Source organism: Thermobia domestica, chromosome 2 (assembly GCF_964235325.1).
Source record: "Thermobia domestica chromosome 2, izTheDome1.hap1.1, whole genome shotgun sequence".
NCBI lineage: Eukaryota > Metazoa > Arthropoda > Insecta > Zygentoma > Lepismatidae > Thermobia > Thermobia domestica.
Window position 1 is genome coordinate 240080811 of NC_137455.1, and position 19732 is coordinate 240100542.

General features: G+C 35.7%; 1 long non-coding RNA gene across 4 annotated transcripts; it reads left to right on the plus strand.

Annotated features, from left to right (window-relative positions):
* The first annotated feature begins 774 nt into the window (after positions 1 to 774).
* Positions 775 to 16902, plus strand: LOC145678410 (uncharacterized). Of its 4 annotated transcripts, XR_014130381.1 has the most exons (5): positions 979 to 2927; positions 6569 to 6784; positions 9488 to 9833; positions 11753 to 11930; positions 15373 to 16902. It is a non-coding gene; the product is annotated as an uncharacterized LOC145678410 (long non-coding RNA). The 4 variants fall into 4 exon arrangements; XR_014130380.1 differs by lacking the exons at positions 979 to 2927; positions 6569 to 6784 and adding an exon at positions 775 to 869; XR_014130382.1 differs by lacking the exon at positions 6569 to 6784 and having other exon boundaries at positions 990 to 2927.
* The last annotated feature ends 2830 nt before the right edge of the window (positions 16903 to 19732 follow it).

Genomic DNA, 19732 nt, shown 5'->3' on the forward strand with positions numbered 1-19732 from the left:
ATGAGAAAGTAGTACTAAACATCGTCAGTATTTCAGTGAAGTTGTAGGTGCGAAGCTCCAGGGGTTTGGGATATACAGCTACCAGAACATCACATGGAAGTACAGAATAGTCTTCATACAGTTGGAGGTAAAAGCTCTGTAAGTCCTCTTGTAACGACAAAAGGTTAATAACAAATATATGGTTACATATTAGGACTAGGAGGAAGTCATATAGTAAGGGTATACCTGACGGCGGCCATCTTGAAATCCGCCATTTTGAATTAAGGTTAAGTTTTTAAAGTAGAAATAGGGTCATATGATACATGATTTAAGGCGCAAATTTAACCAGAAGAACAACGATGACGTTAATTTTTATTTACGCGTAATTGGTAAAAAGTTACAGTGAAATTAAATATTGTTGGCATACACTGTTAAAAATGATTTATTCAAAAATGAATACATTTTAGTACTCAAAAAAATTGAGTAAATTTGTCTCAATTTTGAGGAGAAAATAACTCAAAAAATGAGAATGAGGAAATTTAGTTGCATATTTGAGTCAGAGACTGGTTCTCAAAAACGAGTAATACTGTAGTCTTAAAAAAATATTGTTTTATGATATAGATATATCACTAAATATCGTGAGATATAAAAGACAGTTTGCAAATGCAAGGCTATGGAAAACAAGTACGAACGAGCTAACATAAGAGCACAAACTTCCTTATAATCCTGGAACTATATGTTCTCATTCTGGTTGATGGAGGAACTACTTAGCGGATGGGTATAGTTAAAATTTGAAGAGGCATAATGGAAGAAATTGAGGCAGTTTTCGATCAACATGGAAGGTATTTTAGAATAAATAGGCTTCACAAGCCTGATAGAAGACTTTGCGAGTAAGTAGGCCTACTACCTGCAATATATGTTTAATATCTATATAATGAAATATGTGTGTATTTTTACGTGTAAACAATATGAAACCTTGTGTAAACAACCTTGTTTGTGTACGAACATTGTAATCGATTGGCGGTGCAGTTTTTCCTTCGAAAATCATGAACAGTCTTTCTAGCCACTGATAAGGTAAACGCGCCGGATTTCGACAGGTTAAGGACCTTTTTCAAAATCAATTGCCTATTGTGGCCATAATATTGGTCGGTGTTGGCCCATTTTTTTCCTTGAAATGTACAGTCTCTACTAATACTAAAAGTCACTTCAAGGCTCAAATGCTAATGTTAAAATTTTTTATGAAACTGGAGCTCGCCAATGGAACCCGAATTCGACACACTTCACCTGGTTTCGACGGTTGCGGTACCTGAATTCGACACCTTCAATTATATCCATGTAAAACATTAAGTCGGCATTATTAGTAGTAGTAATCTCTTCTCAGCTTCAAATATTGTTTTATTATTATGCAGAAATTATCAGACGGGCAAAAGAACATAATTTAAATTTTCTGAACTGAGTAGTTACTTCGATGATCCTCAATACGACATGCAGGAACCTGATTTCGACATTCCATATCGAACTGAGGTTACAACTATCGGAGAATTATGCAACAAATAGCTTCATGAAAGACTTTGAACATACTTGTAGGTTTAGATATTCAGTTAAAATTATATTTGCACTACTGAGCATGAATTCGACAACCTTGTCGAAATCCGGTTCACGATACAAATAAAGACTCGTGTTTTCGACAACCCCCCGTTCATTTTACATCACAACCTTTGTCCTCAGAGAAGAAAACAAAACGCACTGATTGAAACTCCTTTACAACATTGAAGTACCACTATTTGCTTGAAGCAAACCTAGCATTAATAAAAGTCTTACGAAAATAACTTGCCGTCTTATGGTTTTCTTAAGATTATGTGTTTTTTCTCGAAGAGTGTATCACACACACAACAATGTATTTCTTTTCTCCATACATATGACTCATCTACTGTAACCGCACTTTTGACACGAGAAAAGACGCTCCCATAATGTTGTAACTTCTATTCACGATCGCAGGGATGACATCTTACGCTTATTTCACATTTAAGCACAGGTATGTCGAATTCGGGTGCCTGTCGAATTCAGGCGCGTTTACCTTATATCTTCACTCTATGCTTCTAGGCATTCTATGTGTTTGTTCTGTTAGTGATATGCGACGTTCCAATTTATTCTGTAAACTGTGCACTATCGTTTGTTAGGTTAATTGGAATTTAGCGTCCCTTTGAAATCGAGCCGATACCATTATACCAGCGGGAGGGCTCGCATTCTTGGGGCCACAAGTCGGGAAATAACTATAAATTTTGCACCTGTCGCATGCAAGTAAAAACGTATATGACATATATGACTTTTTCTGATTGGAGGATACTTAGTTGGGCATATATTCCGAAGTTGGGCGTCCGCTTTCGTCAAGTTTTTTTCACTGTTATCTCCTTTCCACACTTTCTGCAATTTGTTATTAGGTTCATTAATCCGTGCTCTTCACAAACTTTTAAAAGATTTTGCTCGTTATCAATGTATTCCTTCACAAATGTTAAAACTGCTAGTTCATTGCCCTTATACATTCGCCATATTGGTAACATAAATGCTCGTTTCTTTCCCACAATGCAACTGTTTGGTTACCTTGCGCCAAGTAGTTCCCTCCGCTCGCCATATAGTCCCATGTTTATAACAGCTTATATATAACAAATAAACAGATTTTTCGACACTCTTATATATTATCAAGTACACAAACGATCAAATTATCCATATATTTCCTGTAAATTTTAAAAATTTTGCTGGAAATGAACGCCCAACTTTGGAATTTAACCCCTTAGTTGTTCCATGGTAGATACTAGAAGGCAATTAGCGTTTTGTTAAGACATAACGGGTTGTTAATTAATCCCGCCAATTTCAAGCAAGTTAATACTTGAAAATCCGGTGGTGGTGTAAGCCTAGTTTTGGTGGACCACATTTTGGAAGATTTAGAGGTAAAGTTGAATACTTTGTATGAAAAGAACAAAATTGTAAAATTTTTTAGTGAAAAGAGTTGGACCCTTTCTGCTAAATATTTGCCGAAAAGACATAAGGAACACATTTCTGCAGGCGAAAGTATTTTATGCAAAGTAATATACCTTTATTTTAGGTTTACAGATGTAGTGTTGCCAGTGTAAAATCATGACGGTTATAGTTAAGGAGCCGTACTTCCCATTTAGGGGAGGACGAGAAACGCCATACTTTCAGGAATTATTCATTGACTATCTAGGATGTTAAAAAGTAGGTAATAGACTGAGTTCTTGCCCTTGTACTTAGGGTGTTTAGGTAGTGCAACAGTAAGATGTATCCTCGTGCACGGGAGATGAGAAGTAGCTGTTCTTAACTATTACCATCATGACAAGTGCTTTGTGATGGATAAAATAAGTGAGTGCATATGAAAGATTACTCTATTAGATGTTATTTTCAACAGCGGTGTATATCTGCACAGTGCACAAAAGCTGTATTTTATGTTTACAAATGGAGCGTTACTATTAAACCATGACAAGTGCTATTGAAACTCGTATCTTTGCTAGATCCCACTACTTTTCACTATCCTTGCTTACGCGTATGCTCACCATCGCTGACGCACCTGCTCCCTTCGGACGCATTTCCGCCCTGCCTCGCAGGCCCACCGCCTTCGCCCTGCGCTGACTCGGTTAGAAAGCATTACCGTGTTTTAGTGGCAACCTAGCACAGGTTGGTTTGTGTTTTGCACTAGTTCTTATGCCATGCATCCGGAAGCCGAATTTATAAACATATCGAAAAAGAATTGTAATATCTTAGCAATTACTTACCCACATGGGCCCATATGGGTTTTTTCGGGTTTAATCTCTTCTTTCAGAGCGGTGTCAATATTTCTTACTCGTTCTACGTACCATTTCCGATTTCTATTCCCATTTATTCTGATCGACTTTAACAACGTTTGCACTTCCGCCACTTGGAGATTGTGATCGGAATCGATATCCGCTCCCGGTAGTGGGTTCATGTCTCGTACACTACGCGTTGCTTGTTGTTTGTTCCAATGAAGTGAGTATACTATGGATACCGTATATCCGCGTACTTCCTAAATTTTAGGTGGCTATACGATAGTTTCCAAAAATTAGAGGTGGGTATACGCTGTATACTCACGTATACCCTCCATTACATCCCTGGACTGAATATGCCTAAAAACGTAAAATGTGCTATAAAAATGCTTTACAGGAAAGCAATATGCAAATTATTTAAATCATTGGTACCGTACAATCTACTTTCAATATTTTTCGCGCGTTTAACAATATTTATTTACATGACTGTATCTGCCAAAATTACGTTCGTCAGTTTAATCTCATGAAAAGCTGATTTTTCTCCTTGTGTTGTGTGTAATTGTCAGGACCAGATTTACATTTTTCTAAGACCTGGACCAAAGCACAATTCTGTGACTCTAGCCTCTGAAAAAGATTAACATTTTCTTCAGCAACACATTAGATACGTCAACAAGAATTATAGTCAGCTTCCCTGTGTTTGTAAATGTAGAAACACTCAAAGCTTTTTTTTTTTTTTTTTTTTTTTAATTTATTAATATTCCGGAGAGTATTTGAGTTTCCATCAAATGCAATGGAAAAAGTAGCATTGCAAATTTCGCTCGCTATCAAGTCGAACAGGGTGGTGTTATAACTTCCTCGAAACTCTTACATGCAACAGCATACTGTTCATTCACTAATTACAGGATTCCCAGCCAGTCAGAATTTTTTGTTTTTCACTTTTCGAATAAGCTGATATTGATAGCAGAAATGGAACGGAGTCAAAATACGGGACATTTCCCTGTCCGAACTAAATTTACGGGGACGCGGGACACTCGGGCCCAAAAACTTGACATTCCCGTTTCTTACGGGACGTATGGCAGGCTTAAGCGTAAAATAAGTAGTTTTATTGTTAAAGTATTCATTTCCGATCCTTCTGCGTTTAATTCGGGAATTTCCCGAGCACTTCTTTCACGGCGTTCACATCAAAACTTCCACTAGTACGGAAATTTGAACTCAGCACTTGAAATAGTAAGCGTTACATAGTCTTCGGAACCCCGAGCATTAAGCTTCTTTAATTTGACAATTTAATTTCATATGTACTATTAGTCCCGGCACCTATGACCTTAAACTCGTCAAAAGTCTGAGTGATTATGTCCATCGGTGTCGCCAAGTCGACGAGCATACTATTCACGGAAAATATTTTCTAAAGTACAAAATTGCTTATTTTACTTCAAATAGGCTATAAGCATAATCCATACGTTAATTTGTTCTGTAACTATCTCAATCTAAGGTAAGTTTAAAAAAAAAAAATCATTTAGTGCATTCAGAACTTGATAAAGGTCTAATGTTGAATGTTGTTATATACCTTAATGTGAAAGCCTCCAATTCGCCCAAGGAAAGTCTAAAATCTGATAAAAATCACTTACAATGTGATCACCTTAGTTGTATCAATAACAAATAGGTCAAAAACGCAGGAGGGTTTTAAAGTGTTTTTTTTTTCAGGTGATGTCGGCTTGAGGAGGCCAAGCATTTTTTTTTTTTTTTTTTTACAAAAACTCACGTATAGGTATAGTTTATGCGCACCACTAAAAATAATTGTCTACGGTGCTTGGGGTCCCTAGTTCGATCCTAGCTTGCGCCGTGTGGACTTTGTGGTGGTCAAACACCGTGCTCGTTGGTTTTCCCGGGGTTCTCCCACTTTCTTCATTCCACCATTTCATTCATCTCTCATCATCTCTGTCTCCTTTAGCCTAACTGGCATAACCATGGGACGTAAAACAAAGATTTTTAAAAATAATTGTTGAAAAATTCTAGTTTTCACTAATTTACTTCTTATTGTCTCCTAAAAGATTTGCGCTGGGAGATATGAAAATATCTCGGTTGGCATAGATAAAAATCAAGGGGACCACCAGAGATAATTGTTGAAAAATTACAATTCTCTTTCGATTTGCGTATAAATAGGGTTTCCGGATGTATGGCATAAAAAACTTGCAAAAGCACAAACCAACATCTGCTAGATGGCCACTAAAAAGCACAAGTGCCTGGTGGACCCGCGCGCGGGTAAGCGTCCGAAGGGAGCAGGCGCGTCAGCGATGGTGGGTATACACGTAAGCATGGACAGTTAAAAAGAAGTGGATTTTGGCAAATATGCGATTTTGAATAGCACTTGCCATTGCTTTACACTAGTAACGTTCCACTTGTAAACATAAAATATAGCTTCTGCACACTATGCAGAAGTACACTGCCGACGGAAAATAACATCTAATAGAGCCAGCTTTCATATGAAGAGCGTTTTTTCAAAACTCGGTAGAGCACAAAACATTTTTTTTTTTTTTGAAGGCCTAAATCGAGAAGTAATTGAGTCAGTAGTTTCGAAGATTATCGTCCTTTTGACATTTTCTTTCAATATATTCCGAATACTTCTGAATTTACAAGCTGCCTTGATACTAGAAAAGAATATGATACGTCGGTATGTTCACAATACTATTGTTTTTGTTGTTGTTCTTACTTTGATGCTTTTTCTTTGATTCATTGATTGAATGGTTGTTTTAGCGATGTTTGGCCTCAATCGAAATTATAAATTCTAATTTCAGAATAGTTGTGATCAAGTAAAGATTCTAGATTTCTGTTTTGAACAGAGCATCCCCTCCCACCAGCACCAAAAAAAGGTTAAGCGTACATGGTTTCAGTTTAACTTTCCACATTTATGCACCAAAACTGTGGGAGATGATAATTAGGTGGACGGTAATGGTGTAATGAATAAAGTGTCTACATTCCCCGTGCTGAAAGGGAACGATGGAGAGGGAATAGTAAGTAGAAATGATTTGGTTTTTTATTTATTTATTTATTTATTTATTTTCATGAACATTGGTACGGTCAGAAACATTATGTTGGTAATTAACTTCCATTAATTTAGTTTAAGGTTGACTACTCTCACCTTCCTTGCTTGTGCTCTGGAATTTAATGAAAACAAGGCGGCCGCGATGGCTCAGTGATAGAGCGTTCACTTCTAATGCGTGGGGTCCCTGGTTCCATCCCAGCTCGCGCCAAGTGGGCTTTGTGGTGGACAAACACCGTGTCCGTGCTTTTTTCGAATTTCTCCTGTTTCTTCCAACTTTCTGCATTTCACCATTTCATTTATTGCCATAATTGCTATCCCGTTTAGAATACTTGTCATAAAAGTGGGACGTAGAACTTATAATTTCGTTTGTTTAAGGAAAACTAAATTAAATAAAGGAATAATGATTTAGAGAATACTGAAACTATTTCTATCTTTCATAGTCTAAGCTATCGTTTAACATGCAACTGATTTTCTTGTTACCGCAAATGTGAAACCGCAATCGCAACTCATTTGACTATACCAGATGGCTGTTTGGATGGTCTTGGAATTTATGGTATGAATATTTCTATATTGAAACAATCTGAATTTCTAAGCTTTTTATTTTTTGTTTAAGTACCACCTTCGTTTTCCTTGTACTGGAATCACAGTGAGTACTGTGTTCAGAGAGGACTCCAAACCCCCCCCTTCCCCCCGAATTTGCTTACTACACCCTTGGATGGAAAAGGATTCGTCCTCCAAATCCAATTCTATCAATCCATATCATATATATTTTTTACTTCAATTAAACAAAATTATGCTTAGGAAGAAACCAATATTCTTCTGATTTTATTTATTTCCCTTCAAGATACGAAGTAATCACATTCTCATGTACAGCTTCACCAAACACAGGACCTCATTGTTTCAGGACTTCGGCCTTCACGACAGTTGACAAAAGAAAGAAACACGCTAAATTCTTTCCTTCTAGACGTTACGGTCCCTTCCAAGAAATATATCAACTACAGTTTTTTTTTTTTTTTTAAAAAAAAAAAGCAGGTTGAGGTGCATGAATGAAAGTTGCGAGGACGTGGGGATACATTGAACCAATTATTTTCGCTGATAGTTGCATAACAAACTATATTACCTTCTTCGAGTTTGTGTAAAAATATATACCACTATCCTGAATATATCCCCTTTTATTTTGAACACTCCCCTCAGTGAAATTTTCTGGAGTGCTTACTGCCTGTGTTTCATAGTGTTCACTTAATATCTAATTGCTTTTCAAGTTTACATTCATTGGAGGTCAAAAGTATGTTATGTAACCCAACATAAAAGGGTCTTATTGGTTGAGTAGCCACTTTATCAAGTTCCTCCAAGTTATACATCCTACCATGTGTTTCGTACTGGTTTCCTAAATTTAACATGATAGACAAGGAAACATTATGATAAACCCAGAAACAAATACGAATCCATTTTTGTTTCGGTATAGGCTTTTGCTTACATATCGTTCTCCGTTCGGGAAGCACTATTGTAAGATTCAGATATTCTGTTAGAACTTAATATAATTGCAGTTTACAAAATGTAAACCATGACAGCCATTATGAGTATGATATTAGTATAATGAAGTAAAAGTTCATTACACAATTTGTTATTCCTTTAGTGTTGTACCACGTTACTAAATTTGAAGTAGGAAACTTGGGTATAGCGTTTTTAATCTTCTTCGCTTGAATTTTAACGCCTCGAAATACTCTGTGTATAAATAATCTTTTCTGCGTAACCTCCTACACAAACGGTGTTTTCAGCTCCAAAAATGATACTAAGGGAAGAATTAGTTCAGGCATAAATTGCAAGAAAATAAGTTTGTTCCATGAAATCTAAATAAGAACTATTGCATTTTGAGAACCATTATTCCAAGCACTATTAAATGTTTGACTAAAATATATTGTTTGTTGTTCATTACTCTAATAACTCTAGGAATAATTAATAGCAACTAAAGAACTCATTTCAACCAGAGTACTGCTCTTTGTATCGATGGGATTTTCCTTGCTTTCTGAATTGTTTCATGTCGTTTTTTCTGTAGAATACAGTAATCAGATTTTTTTTTTTTTTTTTAAGATTATAAAGGGTAAAAAAAGATGGAATGTACTATTACTTCTTCATTATGGTTGAAAGTTTTTAGTCCCATATTTACCAGGCAAATGCATTGGAAAAGCTTCGTTAGAAAAATATAGTTATTTTCGGGACCGTCCATCTCTACTTCTGAGTCCCCTTCTATACAGGGTGTCTCACCTAATTCTGTGACCTGAAATATTGTCAAAGTGTGGCAAATCCTATTGCACAGGAATGTAACCATCTCAGGGGCCAATAAAATTCTGTGAACAGCAGGTGCATCCAGGATTTCCACCATAGAACCCCGGAGGCCAACTTGAAATTGTAACGTCCTTGTCATGGGTACATTCCTGCGCTACTGGATTTGTCACATTTTAGGTCGTTTCAACAATAGGCTATTTCAGGTCGCAAAGTTGGATGGGACACCCTGTATACATATATATAAGCATTCAGACTTCACCAAAATATTAAATAGCACGGATAAATGTAAGATTAAATACATTGTACTATCTTCGGTTTGGTATTTCACAAACAATAGCTCAGTGTTTAAATGGTACATTCTTATTTTTCTCCTTTCCCCGTACAGGAGTAGTGGTTTTGTGCTGGATCACATGGTAGTCCTTCCTCAGGATTTATTGTGCAGCGAATAAAGAACCATAGGTTTCGAAAAGTAACTACAATAGAGAAGCAGCAGAAAGGCCGTCCTGAGAGAGATTGTTGCACCAAACTTCGTTGCTTACCTGACGAAGCAGACTTCTCAATTTTATTTCAACAGAAAAAAACAGCGGTTAAAAGAAAATACTTTTCCACAAGATAATATGCTTCAGTTCATGAAAGACACATTCGACGGACGTAGATTCGAAATTGCAAAGCAAAGTAAAACTGTCAAGGAAATTTTTGAAGAATGGCCCAGACTGCTTGATGTTACAATAGTAAGTAGTACCTATTTAACACAGCATTTTACTGTTATTGTGCTGGATTATTACTTTTTGGTAAACATCATTTGATATATATTGGGCACGGTGGCTCAGTGGTAGAGCGCTCGTTTCTGACAGGAGGGCACCTATTAAATAGTGTTAAATAATTAATACTAAATTAAATAGTTAATAAAGTTAAATAGTACAGAAGTTTATAAAACAAATGCAGTAGTTCGTATGTAATACATTTCATATGTAACATGCATTTCATATGTAATTAAATGGATGAAGTACTGGTTACTGGTATCTCTAATATTATAGTTTAATAATTATTGATGCTTTCTATATTAAAATATTTCTATTCTCTATATCGAAAAACATTTCAGTGCGAAGTTTTCTTTTTTTTAATTCTCTTCCTTCCCCACTTTTGACTAATGATTTCGCACCCTGGTTTGGGGACAGCATCGTATCCGTGGGCTTACTCGGAATTCTTTTCGATTTCTTCCACGTTATTGATCCACCAATGTTCTCATAATCGTTCACTTTCATGAATATCCATTTTCTGAAGCATGCGGAGTATAAATGTGGGACATAATACTGCAAATTTCATTTCATTTGCTTCATGTCAGTTTTGTTCAGCGATATGATTTCACAAGGTTTGTAATAGTAACAAAATACTTCTAGCATTTGTCTTTCATTCCGTCTTTTATAGTATTAAGCATTTTAATTCAGATAATTTCGGTAGCTCCTTCTACCTTCCTCATTATAGTTAGGTAACTTACAGGCAAAGCATGTATGCAAAACTGTATGATGACATCGTCAGAGGTGTAATATTTTGCGTGTGAGTTACTCGTCCATCTGGAAAGGTAGCAAGCGCTACCGAAATGTCATGAATATAATATTCAATACCAAAGCAAACGATGTAAACTAAAAATATTTAGACTTTTTGAAGAGCAGGTTTATACGTTTTGCTGGAAAGTTTAGTCTTATTTCAGTGTTTTATCAGATACCCAATTAATATAAAAATAAATATTATTAGGTAGCAATTCGTCATACTAATTTCGGGAATATCTGCCTTACTAGTTGTATGTACAACCAATAACATAAAAGGAGCTGCCTGGTTTTATCATAGTTTGATTTGCCTGAACAAGAGTATATATAATTGCTGTTTATAAGTTGTAAATAAAGTGACATATTTCACATTATTCAGGTATACGTATTTCTACAGGGTGTCCGAGAAGTCCTTCCCTGATTACAGAAATTGATAACTCAGGCTAGAAATAAGATAGAAATATGAAACTGGTGTTGAATTGTTTACAAACTATAAAAGTTTTGGTCACATCAGTACACTTCCACATGAGCACCCTTGGTAGCACGTAGCACATCAGGCGTGTCTGCTGAGGTTCTTGGTTCCACCAGACCTCGGAAGGTCAGCAACCGACCCTGTGTTCTTGAACTTCTCATACCAGGCTTTAATGCTCTTGATATCAGGTGGAGTCCTCCCAAATGTTGTCTGGAACTGTCTCTGCACCGTGGTTAATGATCGTGTCTCATGGTACCACAGGACACACTGTGCCTTCTCCTGGTTGGTTGGCATGGCTTCTTGGGCTTCTTACTTACGTACTACAAACCTTAAAAAAAAAAAAAAAAAAAAAAAAAAATGAGACTTGGTAAAACAGAACAAACCTAACACAGACAAAAACTTTTATAATTTGTAAACAATTCAACACCAGTTTCATATTTCTATCTTATTTCTAGCCTGAGTTATCAATTTCTGTAATCAGGGAAGGACTTCTCGGACACCCTGTATATTGTTTAACATTGCAGTAAAACAGTATGACAACGAATTATTTTAGAATTTCATGACTAGAACAAGCTATAATATATTATTTAATAGAATATATTTGTATAAGAATTAAACCTTTATATTTCAGATCGACGCTGAATTTAAAAAGTTGTTTGGCGAGACAGGCGACTCTTTGTGTTTGAACTTCGGTCTCATAGCTGACCACCTTTTACTAGAAGCAAGGAACTGTGGCAGAAAATGTGCAGAGGATGTAGTTAACGATTTCCTTCAGAAGCATACTTTGACACAGGAAATTACGGCAGAAAGTAAGTACATTGTACAATTAGTTAGGAACGTAATATTTCATCGTATCCTTTGTGTTGTGGAAGATAGTTGTATTTAGTAGCGCGATGCCAGTGACATATTCATGTTGATTTAAAAAGAAAGAAAAAACAGCCGCAGTGATTCAGTTGGAAACACTCATCTTTGGTGTTTATTTTTCCCTATTTGATCTTGTGTAATAAGCAATCATCACCTACAAAGGGTTTTTTTGTATTCTCTGGTTTCCTCTTCCTTCATTGTTTCCATTCATTTTTCACTTTCACTTTTCCTCGGAGCATGATCATGAAATATTAATCTTACATACTGATCGTAGTAAGAAAAACGGCTGCATACTCCACATTGAGATGTTCCTTCGTGATTATGGTTAGCGTATGAGACTGGTGTGGCAAATTCGACCTCAATTACGGGTGGAAGCTCTTGTAGATCGCGTTCCAAGTTAAGCTGTAGATCCGCCTGTTTCCAGTGTCCTCTGTTTGTCAGTGATAACTTTTTTTTTTTTTTTTTTAAGCTTTTACTAGAGTAAGATCAAGTTTTCGTGTATATTTATCACATCTCAGGTTCCATGTGTAAATATGTACACAAGAGTATTTGTCATCGACACATAGATATTGTCTAATAGATATTGTAACTTCTACTCAGAAGATGTATCATCTTTGTTGCAACAACTTACAAGTTTCCGACGAGGAAAGAAGAAACAATTTAATGAAATTTCAACTTGGAATGAATTAGCCAAATATTTTGTCGTAGAGAAATGTCAATGTTAGTAGTGTTCTGAATTTGTGTACTCCTTTGCAACTGTATGTCACTTTGCCTGTGACGAAGGCCAATCCTGAGCGATCATTCGGTACACTAAAAGCCAGCAAAACGTATATTCGTAGCACAATGTCGAAGATGAAATTCAGCTCAGCCCCGTAACTTGAAATTTTTCTTGGAAGATCAAGCATTAATATTTGGACCTTCTAAAATATATAAAGTTGAGGTTCCCTAGAACAATAATGAAATATGAAGAGTGCCCCCCTCCTTAAAGTGAAATCTTTAATAAACGTGTTTGATACTTTCTAGGGGTGCCAGATGATGTTTTACTAAAGTAGGACCCAGATTACATTTATATTTCATCATAAAAGAATGTATTTTGTTCACATGGTGGGGCAGCAGGAACGCCTTAACTTATTTTCAGTACTTTTGGAAATAGTATGGTGATTCACAACTTAAATAAATGAGATATTGTTTCACCCAGTTCAAAGCCTTACAAAAATATATATCTGGGGGCTCTAATAGGACACATTTTACTGAATGAGATTCAGAATACATTTTAGTTTCATTTAAGTATTTTTTTTTCTGGGGTGTGGTAAATCTGTTCCAAGTTTCATTTACAAGTTCCTGTTCACATCGTATCATACGGAGTAAGAAAATTTTAACTTAAATGGGTCCTCTCAATAAACTGCAAGCTTAATTGGGAGGACAGTTGCTCCATTCCGGTGCAAAAGTACGAAACTGGTTGAGCCCTTTGCTAATCCTGAGCACTGAAAGCGAAGAATGTGGTTGATATTGAAAAGGGTAGTAAGCGAATTCCCCTTGGGAAAAAAAAAAAAAAAAAAAAAAGCTGTTTGGGAATATGTGAGCAAGTTTCACAAGTTTTGACGAGTTTTCATGTGTTAGTTGTAATGTGAACATCTTTATTAATTTATTTAGGAAGAAATTATTTCTTTTAAGAAACATTTCTACTTCCATGTAATTGCTAATAATAATAATAATAATAATAATAATAATAATAATGTGCAATTTTTGTATATGAGCAAGTAGTGACTTGCCAGATGAAAACATAATTGTACTGCTGTACAACTCTTACGTGTGTAATGAATGTGGAAAGTGGAAGGGCCCTTTTGATATTTTCGCTGGTGGAGGGGGGAATCCCATCCTTAGTTACGCTACAGTTCCCCAATTTTTCCAGTAATTGTTGTTTGACAATTGCTTAAAAAGATGGAATCGAGTAATAGTGCAATTTTACAGAAATTAGAATTTGTAGTGTGATTTTTTTCCCCTGGAAGGGAAACCGTGAAGGAAACTTGAAAGGATTTTACTTAGTTGGTGACTCATGCTCTTTCTTAAAACTGTTCTACTTTGGGTAAATGAATTAAGTGTGCCAGAACAAGCTTTGATTCAGAGCTCCCCTAGAACACGCCACTAACTTTTACCCGTCACACATAAGCGGAAATAACTAATTTTCGCGATTATTGTTTCCTTATCTTGCATAAATGAAATAGGTCGAAATGTTTTTGGTTACCTTTCAATTTCCTTATTTTTATAATCTTATTTCAGTTGATACTAATTCCTTTCACAACGTGACAACACTAATATTATTCGAAACGTCGCAATAGATGAATCAGGTCTTCAACTCTTTCATTTGATTTTTATTAGGATCACGCAGGTGGGATATATATAATATTGTAATGTTAGTCCCATACGTGTTCATTTTACTCTGACCTTACTTACCCTCATCCTCGCAGTGGTGGTTGGCCTTCGCCCTCGTTCACCCTCACCTTCGCGAAGAGAGTTATCCATCGCCTTCGCCCTTGCCCTCGCAGTGACAGTTGGCTCTCGCCCTCCCTGTCGAAACTTGTCATCTCCCTCGTTATTGTGGGCGAGAGAATTTGAGGGTGAGGACGCTCTTGAGAGTTTTACCCTCGCGAGGGTGAATACCTCTGGTTAGTACGTGCGTTACTCCGCACGATAACTCTTCAACAAAAGATAACTTTTAAATTGTTTTCTGTAATCAATAACTAGATAATTATCTTAGTTAATGGATGTAATCCACTTACTTGAAGCAGTAGATAGAAACAAGCTTTTTCATGCAATCAGTTAAGTACCAAGAATATCCAACCTTAGCTCTGTACCGAAGTCGGAAATGGTAGAAATATACTATAACTTCTGGTTTCAATACTGATCTACATAGAATAAAAACATAAGTGATAACAAAAAGCGTTCTTTTTTAGTAATTAAATTGGCCTTCTGAGAAAAGATACCAGTTTTGAGAGATCAAATCGGAAGTATTAGACATCAGCCACTTCCGGTTTTAATGTTGGTCGCTGAAGAGTACAAACGGTAAAAGATAGCGAGACGCGGTTTTTTAATCGTTTAAGCGTCCTTAGAATATATTCTATCTCCACTCTAACCACTCTACTAAAACACTAAGTGGTAGATCTGCTACAACTTCTGGTTTCAATATTAATTGAAGAAATATTGCGTGGTCCACTTTACTGTCTTTACTAGAGTTTATATCTTCTTATTTCAGTTGATACTAATTTGTATTAGAACGTAGTAACACTAATATTATTCGATACATCGTCATAGGAGAATCAGGTCTACAAATCTTTAATTTGATGTTTATTTCTATTGTCATTAATTACATAATCTCTCTCTTTCCAGGAAGGTGAAGGCATAGATACATTTATGGAAAATGAAAGGCTTCTGGGAGGATCTCGAACACAGTCGTTTATATTGTACATTGGCAACAGATACACACCGGTACAAGTTTTTCTCATAGTGGAGGATCGTGTACTGGAGGTTAGTCGCTTTTGAAAGCTGCTGACATTGCCTTCAAACTGTGCTATGTGTTAAACATTGAGTTCAGCCCCGTGTGCAAAAACGTTTGGGACTTTTTCAACGAATGCTTTTTCAAAATTGACACCACAGCACAGGTATCTTCTGTCACCCAAGAATTAAAAACAAAGTTATTTACGAATCTGCAAGCCTAGTAGCCTTCACAGTAATGAATACTCTTACGTGCAGTTTTACGATAACTGGTCAGATATGTGGTTGTATTTGTTGAATATAGTGATGAGACAGAAGTACCTGTGTTTGGTAAAATTACTGATATTCTGCTGTTGAATGAGGAGCCAGTTGTTGTGTTTAATTTTCTCAAAGTTGTAGGCTTCAGTGAGCATTATCATTCATGTGTTGTTCAGTGGACTAAGGTCGTGGGAGTTTCTAGAATAACTGACTTGTATAACTATTATCCTTTATGTATACGTAAATCGTATGAACAATTTGATGACACACTATATGTTGCTTTCCGATACAAAAGATGTTCAACAAATAATAAGTAGGTATAACTGATAACATGTAAAAACTGTACTGCAAAATGCAAATGTAATATATAATCAGAAAACTGTTCAAAAATGTAACGATGATTACATTTTCCTTCAGTTGTAATATTTTTTATTTCTTTGTTATTTAGAATATAACTTTTGTTTTAAATATTACATAATTTTGTTTAAAATTATTCAACTAATATGCTTCAAAGATGTATAGATTTATAATTCAATAGATAAGACTTTTGATATTCCGTCCGTGTTTATTTTGTTCTACTTATGTCTCAACGTACTTACTGCGTTAATCAGCAGAGTTGTACTAATTTGGAGAATTGTTATATAATTTAATTCTTACATTATTATTTTATATTTAAATATTTAACAAAGAAATATGGTTAGATATTACAGTTTGATTCAGATTTATAAATTAACAGTTTTCTTCAATGTTATTAATATTGCTTTCGTTTTCTCCTTTTTTATAATAATAAAATATTCCAAATTTCACTTAGTTTCAAACCATCCCCTATTCAATGCCCCATCATTCAAGTTAATTTCTATTGTTTCTCTTAATAACCTTTTATATCCATGAGTGGATGTGCATATAACTGCGCATTTTCAAATATTGTCTTATAGCTCTCTTCTAGTGCATGTAACAATTAAAATTATATAACGATAATTATATAACAATTCCCTGAATTAGTACAACTCTGATGATGAACGTAGTAAGTGCGTTTGAAACATAAGTCGAACAAAATAATCACGGATGGAATATCAAAAGTCTTATTTAATGAATTACGAATATCTCCATGAAAATTATTTGAAGTATGTAATGTGTAGATTTAGTTTGACAAATAAAACGTACAATGTAGCAACATATTTTCTTTTAATTAAAACGAAACAAATATATATATATATATATATATATATATATATATATATATACACATTTAAATTCTTTTCAGTGTAACGTCGCACGATTATCTTTCAAGGCTAAACAAGACGGTGATGATAATTAATGAAGTAGTGCAATGAAGAAAGTAGGAGGAAACGGGAATACATAAAGAAACCCAACGCACATGATGTTTGTCCATGCTATTTATGAAAAGAAACAGCTCTCAAGATGAAAATGTAACTTCGCAGATTCAAAAATGAGTAAAAAGGCACTCTGAAAATTAGACTATATTAGTATTCCAAAATGAGAAAGAAAGTACCCATTTTGCTGCCTTCCTGGCACACAGAAAATTCCCGGAACTAAAAAGGTAGATAAATGACACACTGCACTAGGAAATTTATAGTTAAGTACTCCTTTTACACATTAATATTGAAGTTAGACAATTTTGTCTTCAAAGCTGAAAAATAGAAGTAACTTTTAAAATACTTTAGAAAAAGTAATCGGATTAAAACTAGAATATTCGTTTGCATCGCACTTTAAAGTAAATCCTCTCTCTATATAACTCTTACTGGAAAGCATGTTACTCCAATTACTCCAATTACTTAATCAATATATTTAATATATTTTTATTATAATATTTTTACTATTCAATGTCGTATACACTTCATTTCCCAAAGCAAAATCTCGCAAATGTATAGGAATGTTGAGGAACAGAATGGCGGGCATAAAATTCTACTGTTCGTTTTCCGATCGACTTTCTATAGTATTAAACGAGGTTTCGTGGTGATTCAAGAATCGAATTTAATTCCAAGTGTTTGAAAGTGGGGTGAGATATCTTCCATCCTTAAATACTTTCTCTCTCTGTTTCACGCAAACACACTCATTATATTAGACCTTATATATATTGAAAACTTAAACCTTCGTCATCGATGACCATTATCACATGAACACTTCAAACGTCTCGCTTCTTCAATGAAAGAAAAAATCGTAAAATTATGGATTAAGAGGGGACACAGCGTTTTTACACACAAGGTTTTAAATCAAATTATGCACTTTTGTTTGAATTTGTCATAGCAGTAACACTCTCGGATGACTCTTATACAGTTTGGTAATATCAGAACAATATTGACTAAAGTATAGAAACAAGAACATTTTTTGTAGAAATTATATGTCCACTTACCACTTCATGTTATCTCAACAGACAAGTTTCTTAGATGCAATAGAATGTGAAACAAATTTCCTTGTTTCTATTAATCCTTGCCCGTTGGATTAAGACAACCAATACCATTGCACCCGCATGTAGGCAAGCATAGTTGTGGTGTAGTTGAACTCCTGCATTTGCAAGACGGCAGATGACACTTTTTCTTACATTCGCACGAAACCAGAACTACGCATACCTGTGGGACTAGTGATTTAGTTGTCCAGACAACCTTGAGATTAGAATCATCCTTTCTCCATCCTCCAGTTTCCTCGGGATTCTCAATATCCATGATGGCAGTATTTGCTTGCAACCATATTTTAGCCTGATAGTTTGACCGAATGAAATGAAGTTTAAGAGCATGTTTTGTAGGTGGAAGATGTTCCAACTGTTTCTTGTCTTCTAGAAACTGTTCGTATCGAACACGGTCGATACCTCCAATTGGATCGGATGCAGAGTAAAGTCTGCAGAAGAATTCCTCCACGCCTTCCATTGATCCATCACGTCCGACACCATCTAGGAAATGTGGGTACTGAATGAATATTTTCCAGGATCTCTTTCTTCCATGGCCGGTAAAGGATAACGTCGTATCGCAGCCCGTTACTGAATGAAAACCCACCAGATTTTTCGTCACAGTCTTGTTCAGATTCTCTGAAATAGTACTGATATTGAAGAATTTCCGATCTCTGGATGTTCCTCCCGCCATCCAAACCTTCTTGGAGGATTCACCGAAGAAATGAATCAACATAACTAATGCATCAGTGTCCCTGCTCATCACTATCACCTGTTCAATTCCACTATCTCGAATAGCTTCTTGTGCATGCAGTATCATTAGTGTGTCTGCTTCCTCGCGATTAGACACCAGATGCCATAGTTCCCCTTTCAAATTTGAGATAACTTTATCAGGAGAAGCACATGTTATCAATTTGCAGCTTTCTGGCAAGTGTTGACATGCAGTAGCGTACCCAGGAATTTATTTCGGGGGGGGGTTCAAACTAAATATGAAGCTATTTTATATTAAAATTGCTAAAATTGCCCCTAAAATTAGACTAAATTTTTAAAAAGTCGAAATTTCGGGGGGGGGGGTCCGGACCCCTGTGTCCCCCCCTTCCGTACGTCCCTGTTGACATGCTAGTTGAAGTAATTGGTTTGCAAGAAAGGATGTAAGGTCAGCCTTGTTGCTGTTGAGACCAATATACTGATCCCATGAAACTGGAAGTGGAGTGTTCGCATCGTCAATGATTTTTCTTATAGGTCTTTTTCTTTTATCATTTTTATTCCTTCTAGTGTGATTCTTAATCGAGCATGGTCGGTAACTGTCAAACGTTATTACAATTCTTTTAACCTCTGGAGATACGTACGAGAAAACTATAGCTGAAATTTTTTCTCCATAATCGTTGAATGTCTTGCAGTCTGAAGGTTTGCCAACACAATGCATCAAAGCATGACCATGTATGATTAAACAAGTAGAAATATCAGAAACTGGTGTTGTGGCTGAAATGTTTATTGTTAGTATGTCTATCAAAGTCGACTTGGTGGTGAAGTTCTTCGATCCATCGTTCTTTGCCAAGGAAAGTGGAACGGGTGATAGTTCATGTGAAAGGA